Raw genomic sequence first — 8,412 nt, forward strand, 5'->3', positions numbered from 1 at the left:
GGCGGGTATCCGCAGCAGAAATGGAGCGTGAATTCATCAGACAACTAGACCGGCCACTTCCAGGTGAGAAACCTCTAGAGAGATGGACAGCAACGGTCATATCCCTTGATAAAGCAAGAGGCTTCGGGGTTATTCAAGACTCCGGGTCTTGAATAGGCTACGGGTGAGCACGTCCGCGTTAGTCACAGAGCAGTCAAGAGAGCCTATATACCTGCGACCTAATAAAGCCTGAAAGAGGGAGAGATAATTGAATATACTCCGTACATCCTGAACCATGAGAAATGGTCTGCAGCTGTCACTAGACCATGTCAGTATGTACAAGAACCGTTTAAGCCCACTGCATCACAGGACTGGCATGAAACTTGGGAGCAGAATCACTTGCGGAAAGCCATAGTAGGGCAAGTTGTCAGGTGGAGAACCGCTACAACTGCTACTGCTACTTCAACAGCTACTACATCTACTCCTGCTGCAGCAATTTCTGTCTCCTACCAGCAACGCTTCCAGCAGCACTAAAGAGTGTCCCTGATACTCCAACAAAAGACACTCTGCTGCTTTAAGGTAAAGAAAGGCTCGTCTGAGCTACAGTTAAACCACGTTGGCTCTCTTGTTTGTGTGTCCACAATTGAAATGCCCTTGTTTACGTTCCTGTACCCGGCTTAGCCAAGATCCCCTTTCCCTTTTCCCCCTTTCTTGTGAGGAGCAAGCCTCACTGTTTGCCAACAAAGCAAAAGAGACTGATGCATCATAGCACCAGTCAGGGTGCATAGGGACAGATGCATCCAGTGTTTTTATTTTATTGGTTTTATTGTGGAAGATTTTATTATTGCCTAAAGCCAAAGAAAATAAAATGTTTTACTTACTTATCCGGATAGAGCAAAGCGTGGGTGTCACCAGGAAATCTTGGCCACTCTGCTCAACTCAGGTAACAAGGTCTGGGGCTTGTGTCACCCTCATAGGACGGGTCACCTGACACCAGTGGGCAAACAGGTGGTATACGACAGATAAGGTCGAAACACGGGCGCATATAAATTTCTACTTTCAAGTCTTCAGTATTCTACTACTACTTCTTCTTCTAAAGGTCAGACAGAGCACACTTCTACCCTCGGTTGGGACTTTCAGCACGCACTCCTCTCCACTACTCTAAACTTGAAGCACAAACTCCTCTCTACTGTTATGGACTCTCAGTACAAACTCTTCTCTACTAGTATTAGCTCTACTACCCTAAAGGTTCTCAGTACAGATTCTGTTCCGTCAAGCTACAGTCAGCAATCAGCTATTGTACAAAGTATTCTCTCAGTAAAGAAGATTTATTTATGGTAACAGGACTCCCACCACACATAACTGTTAGGCTAGGACAGGAAGACATAAGGACAGGTGAGCCCTGAAGCTGGCACCCACCCCGCTGTCCCTACCTACATGCCTCAGATGCTCTAGTTAGCAAACGGATAACTAGACGACAGTCCCTGATCTCACTGAAGTGAAAACACCAGAAGTCAAAAACCAGCTGAGCAGCGAAGTACAAAATCACATCCAAAGGGGTAGTAGCAGAAGTCAGGTAACCAGAATACAAAAGCAGGAAAACCGCTCCGCTCCGTTTACACAAAACGATAATTGGCCCGATCGTACGATTAACAATGTCGGAGTAACGATTTTTTTTCATAACAATCAGCATTTAGACGGTACGATACATTGTATGGAAAATCATTTTGCGATCATTTTGCGATCGCTTAAGCCTATTTCACACATTGGTTAAATCGGCGAACGACTTCACACAGAACGATCTGCGAATTTTTTGCGAACGACGATTTGATAACATGTTGAAAGATCAAAATGAACGATTTCTCGTTCGTCGTTTGATCGTTCGCTGTGTTTACATGTACGATTATCCTTCGAATTCGATCGTTATCGCGCAAATTCGCACGATAATCGTTACGTGTAAACGCACCTTAAGGCTAGGTTCACACTATGTATCTGTGCGGCTGTATTGCGGGCGGTAAATCATCGGCCCGATTTTTCCGGTTCATGCGTACGCTGGAAAGTATACGATATACGGCTGCACAGTGCACACTATGTATGAATCTACGGCCCTATCGTAAACGGACCCGTAAAAAATGAACAAGACCATTGTTTGCAGCTGGAAATGCGGCCGTGGATTGACAGGCGGTCCGTACGGAATACTTCAAAAACAGCCGGCAATGATGCCGAATGCCGATGCCTCTAATAGTTAATATATTAAATTAATAAAACACATTTTCTTTGTAATAAAGTCCCTTTCGTTGTTCAATAATTTAATTCTAACGAATCCATCATTGTGCAATTAAATATACTGTTAAAATAAATATATATATATATATATATATATATAAATAAATGTATATTTATATATATATATTTATTTTTTGACAGTATATTTAATTGCACAATGATGGATTCGTTTAAATTAAATTATTGAACAACGAAACTGATTTTATTACTACGAAAATGTGTTTTATTAATTAAATATTAATTAGTACAGGAAGCTCCAGTAAGCCGTTAATTCATATTGCCGGCAATAGAGCATTCTGTACTAATCATCACTTTACTTTAATTAAAACATCAAATTTTTCTTCTAATTATGTTATCACAATAGCATTATTAGAAGAAACATTTAGAATTATATGTGCGCTCAGCTGATTGGCTGATCGGCTCAGCGCACATATAATTAGCGGGTCCGCAGTACAGTCACTTCATTGTGCTGCGGACCAGCGAAGAGACAACATCGGGGTGAGTATAGAGCTCTCCCCACCCCCTCCCCAGCACTGCACCCCTCTCAGCAAGGAAGGGGGGTCACTTAACCCCTTCCTTGCTGGGATGGGTGCAATCTGACATCAGTCTGGCCCCCAAGGGGTTAAGGGGGATGCAATACATCCTCCCTTAACCCCTTGGGGGCCAGACTGTAAGCAGCGATCTGTAAAGATGCTGCATACTGTAAGGTGCACAACACCGCTCACAATGATGGGTGTTGTGCTCCTGTTTGTGTGTTTTTTGTGTGTTTCTCCCTTTTTGTTTTTCAGATATCGGTATCCAGTGGATTACGTCGGATTACGTGGACTACGTCGATGACCAGCGGTTGTTTGGTGTGTTTTTTTAATAAAATGGTCAATGAGGGGTGTGGGGGTGTTTTTATTTGAATAAAAAAAAAATTTCACTTGTGTGTTGTCTTTATTTCTTTACTTTATAGACTTAGTAGTGGAAGCCGTCTAATAGACGGAATCCATTACTAAGTCGGGGCCTAGTGTTAGCCGGTATAAAATGGCTAACACTAACCCCCCATTATTACCCCAGTACCCAATGCCACCAGGGGTACTGGGAAGAGCCGGGTGCCAGTGGTCCCGGAGCGTCAATATTGGCGCTCCTGGACCGGGCGGCAGCAGGCTGGTAAGATTTAGGCTGGGGAGGCCCTAAACCAATGGCTCTTCTCACCCTGGTGTTACCAGGCTGCTGTCGCTTAGTTTTTAACCCGGCTGGTTATAAAAATAGGGGGGAACCTATTTATTTATTTAAAAAAAAAACGCATAGGGTCCCCCCTATTTTTATAACCAGCCGGGTTAAAAACCAAACGACAGCAGCCTGGTAACACCAGGGTGGGAAGAGCGTTTGGTATAGGCCCTCCCCAGCCTAAATCTTACCAGCCTGCTGCCGCCCGGTCCAGGAGCGCCAATTTTGACGCTCCGGGACCACTGGCACCCGGCTCTTCCCAGTACCCCTGGTGGCATTGGGTACTGGGGTAATAATGGGGGGGGGTTAGTGTTAGCCATTTTATACCGGCTAACACTAGGCCCCAACTTAGTAATGGATTCTGTCTATTAGACGGCTTCCACTACTAAGTCTATAAAGTAAAGAAATAAAGACAAGACACAAGTGAAAAAAATTTTTTATTCAAATAAAAACACCCCCACACCCCTCATTGACCATTTTATTTAAAAAAAACACCAAACAACCGCTGGTCATCGATGTAGTCCACAGAATCCGACGTAATCCACAGGATACCGATATCTGAAAAACAAAAAGGGAGAAACACACAAAAAACACACAAACAGGAGCACAACACCCATCATTGTGAGCGGTGTTGTGCTCCTTACAGTTTGCAGCATCTTTACAGATCGCTGCTTACAGTCTGGCCCCCAAGGGGTTAAGGGAGGATGTATTGCATCCCCCTTAACCCCTTGGGGCCAGACTGATGTCAGACTGCACCCATCCCAGCAAGGAAGGGGTTAAGCGACCCCCCCTTCTTTGCTGGGAGGGGTGCAGTGCAGGGGAGGGGTGGGGAGAGCTCTATACTCACCCCGATGTGTCCTCTTCGCTGGTCCGCAGCACAATGAAGTCACTGTACTGCGGACCGACTTTCAGCCAATCAGCTGAGCGCACATATAATTCTAAATGTTTCTTCTAATAATGCTATTGTGATAACATAATTAGAAGAAACATTTGATGTTTTAATTAAAGTAAAGTGATAATTAGTACAGAATGCTCTATTGCCGGGAATATGAATTAACGGCTTACTGGAGCTTCCTGTACTAATTAATATTTAATTAATAAAACACATTTTCGTAGTAATAAAATCAGTTTCGTTGTTCAATAATTTAATTTAAAGGAATCCATCATTGTGCAAATAAATATACTGTCAAAAAATAAATATATATATATATATATAAATATACATTTATTTATATATATATTTATTTTAACAGTATATTTAATTGCACAATGATGGATTCGTTTAAATTTCATTATTGAACAATGAAAGGGACTTTATTACAACGAAAATGTGTTTTATTAATTAAATAGATTAACCATGAGAGACATCGGCATACTGCAGAGGATCACAAACCCCGGTAATAGCGATTCATGTAAACTGTTTCCCTGCTTTCCCAGATGCATCCAGAGGTGTTTGCATCACTTTCTAAAGATTTTATTTGTTATTTTCAGTTGAACCAGATTTCCAAGTAAATGACCGTATGTTTTCAGCCGCATGTCTATTTTTTCCCACGGCCGTAGTTTCAGCCGCACATTTCCAGCCGCATAAAAAAATACAGCCGCACACATACATAGTGTGAACATAGCCTAACTCTAGAGACTAGGTACTATCACAGGCACTGGATACAAGTGCAGGTACTTATGGAACCTGTAGTCCCAGCCCCAGGCATGATTGGGCTGAGTCTTCAGGTCCTGTCTAGATACCAACAGCTAACTAGTGAGTCCACTGTCAGTCAACAATCAGCTAAATTAATAACCAGTTCAAGTGCAAGCAGGGCAAGTCCAGCACCGGCCCAAAAAATATTCTAGCCTGAGGGTGGGGAACATAAAAAAGAAGTCATATTCACCTGTCCTGGTGCGCATGCAGCACCGCGTCCTGCTCCTGGACTCCAGCCTGCTGTCTTCTTAAAGGGGTTGTCCGGGATTTTTAAATAAACTAGCATTGCATTGACCTCTGTGGGTGTTGCATATTCTACATACACTTCTATTTTTTATTTAGAGCGCTTACTGTGTTCTCAGGCTCAGTCACATGACCACTCTGCCTGTGTTTTCTTTACTTCCTGTGATGTCACGTTCTCTTTTTGTTTCCTGTTCCTGCCAGTGAGGGAACAGTGAGTCATCAGGTGGGTGGGGTTATGCATCCACATGGATTTAGCCACACCCCTAACATGTAACTAACATCTGATCCCAGAAGAAACTGCAGCAGTAAGGACAGCATGACACTGCAGCATAGGTTGAAGCTATAAATAGTAAATAAAGGAAGTATGAGGGGGGGGTGATTTATCAAAACTTGTGCAGAGGAACAGGAAAGCAGTTACCCATAGCAACCAGTCAGATTCTAGGTTTCATTTTCCAAAAATCCAAAAATGAAAGAAGCAATCTGATTGGTCGCTATGGGTAACTGCTCCTCTGCACAGACTTTGCTAAATCTTCCCCTATTTTTTTACTATTGTAGTGTAAAGATGTACAGTGTTAGGGCAGTGCTGCTGCTGTGTGTAATATGGAGAGGAGAGAGGAGACTTCACCTCATCCATGTCATCTATTGCTGAGGTAAACCTGTAACAGAATCCTGCCTCATTGAGACCCCGCCCACCTGTAGGATGGCTACTATAGTGTATATGTAATCCAGGACTACAACTCCTATCATATACATGTGTGCTGGGGTTTGTAGTCCTACAGATAAGAGTGAAAAACACTAGTTGATTTGATAACATAAGTAACTGACACTGAGCCACCATGCTGCTCAAAAGACACTTGTAGTAATACAGACATTTCCTGCCTATGGGTAGAGTGGGTGGAGCTAGATTCAGAGAGGAGGGGGTGGAGCTATAGGTGTGCAGAGCTGTGATGTCACTGCTGACCCCTGTGACCTGGAATTTTTTTATGTAAACAAACACAAATCCAAAAAGCAGCGTCAGAGGAGGAGGCCCGTGGACACACAGGCGAAGAAAGGTTAGAGAAAACCACTAAGGGAGAGGGACAGATTACAAATTATTCCCATTTCCAATAAGAAAAAAATGTTGGACGACCTCTTTAACTCCTCCCCGGCTATGTCATGACCCGGTTGAGGGATGCCCCGCTCAGCCAGTCAGTGACTGGGAGAACACTGCTGTAGTCACTGATTGGCTAAGCGGGCTAAATCTTACCTGCTTGTGACGTTCAATTCAGAAGCTGGAAGCTGGGAGAAGAGGACACCTGGTGGGGTACAAGAGCCTGGTGATGCAGTGCAGGCATTGGTACAGGTGAGGATATTGTCTTTTTTAATTCAACACTCATTTTTCTTGGTGGATATAACTTTTGTACCATTAGCGGCTGCAGAAAAAAAATTTCCAATAAATTTAGAGGCCATGTTCCCACGTAGTAAAACACGGCCGTTTTGTAACCCGGCCAGGTCACAGAACGGCTGGTGTCAGAGAAGATCATCCCGTCCACATCCGAATTCCCCGCTGGCCAGAGCCGCATGCTCCATTGTTTGCACTGACAGGTTTTCTGCGGCCTCTATTCAATGAATAGCGGCCGCACAAAACTGACATGTCAGTTTTTTGAGGCACCACTAGGGATCCCTGCCGGAGTGTGTACTATGTGTATACACTCCGGCCGGGATTCCATAAAAGGCAGCACTACGTAAGTAACGCAGTAATCAAGGTCGTTGTTGCAAATCGCCAACAACAGCCGCGATTATTATGAAACTTATGTAGTGTGAACATAGCCCGAAGCAGTAAACAGCAAAAATGGCCATTATTAAATTGGCACAATTAAAACAGAGAGCAAAGTATTTTATGTTGAGATTGTGAGCATTCAGTTACAATATCATAACAATATTGGTAATAAAGTGTGAATAATAATATAATGCCAATACTATGACGCATCTACAGTATTCAACCTATATCATGGCAGAATAATATAAAATAATGACATCTTGGATTGTATTTGAATAGGGACCTTATACCTCTAGACCCTATACAGACAAATGGTCAGGGACCTTGGTCCTGATTCTGTACAACAACAACCACCATCTCTTGTATACATTTGGTGGGCACCTGAGGATGCTTTGTATACTTACAATTATGGAATAAATGGGAACAATATGACTATATTCCAGCTTATGTCATATGTTTACTACATCCATGGGGGATGGAGACTAGAATAATAACTGGGGACGGTACTTCATACTTAATAGAGAGCACCACTGTATGTTGGGAACAAGGTTTGCCCATCGCTAGCTATTAAATATTATTTACTTGCTATTAGTAGAGATGAGCGAACTTTTCAAAAGTTCGTTCCGACCGGACTTCCGGATTTTTTTAAAAAGTTCGGTTCGATTGAATTTCGGATTTCTTCGCATTTCATAGTTTAAAGCATCTATATGATACGGGGGTAGTGTATTTGGTTGAATTTAGGGCTTTACATGTCAGTAACATTGTTATCTTTCAATTTCTCAAAGTCATTTATTTTTTTTAGACTTCAATATTCACCATTACAGGGTCTATGCAGGAAATTCACCATTACAGGGTCTATGCAGGAAATTCACCATTACAGGGTCTATGCAGGAAAACGGTCACAAATGCAGTGAAGGAGCAGCAGTAGTCATTGGAAGCCAGTGGAGGTCCAGCAATAGTCATTTGAGGCCAGTACAGGAGCAGCACCATGGAGGCCAGTACAGGAGCGCCACCATGGAGGCCAGTCAGTCATTGGAGGCCAGTGGAGGTCCAGCAATAGTCATTTGAGGCCAGTACAGGAGCAGCACCATTTGAGGCTAGTACAGGAGCACCACCATGGAGGCCAGGCAGGAGCAGCAGTAGCCAACATGGAGGCCAGGCAGAATCAGCAGTAGCCAACATGGAGGCCAGGCAGGATCAGCAAGAGCCAACATGGAGGCAAGGGCATATATATATA

Source organism: Dendropsophus ebraccatus, chromosome 10, assembly GCF_027789765.1.
Source record: "Dendropsophus ebraccatus isolate aDenEbr1 chromosome 10, aDenEbr1.pat, whole genome shotgun sequence".
NCBI classification, from domain to species: domain Eukaryota; kingdom Metazoa; phylum Chordata; class Amphibia; order Anura; family Hylidae; genus Dendropsophus; species Dendropsophus ebraccatus.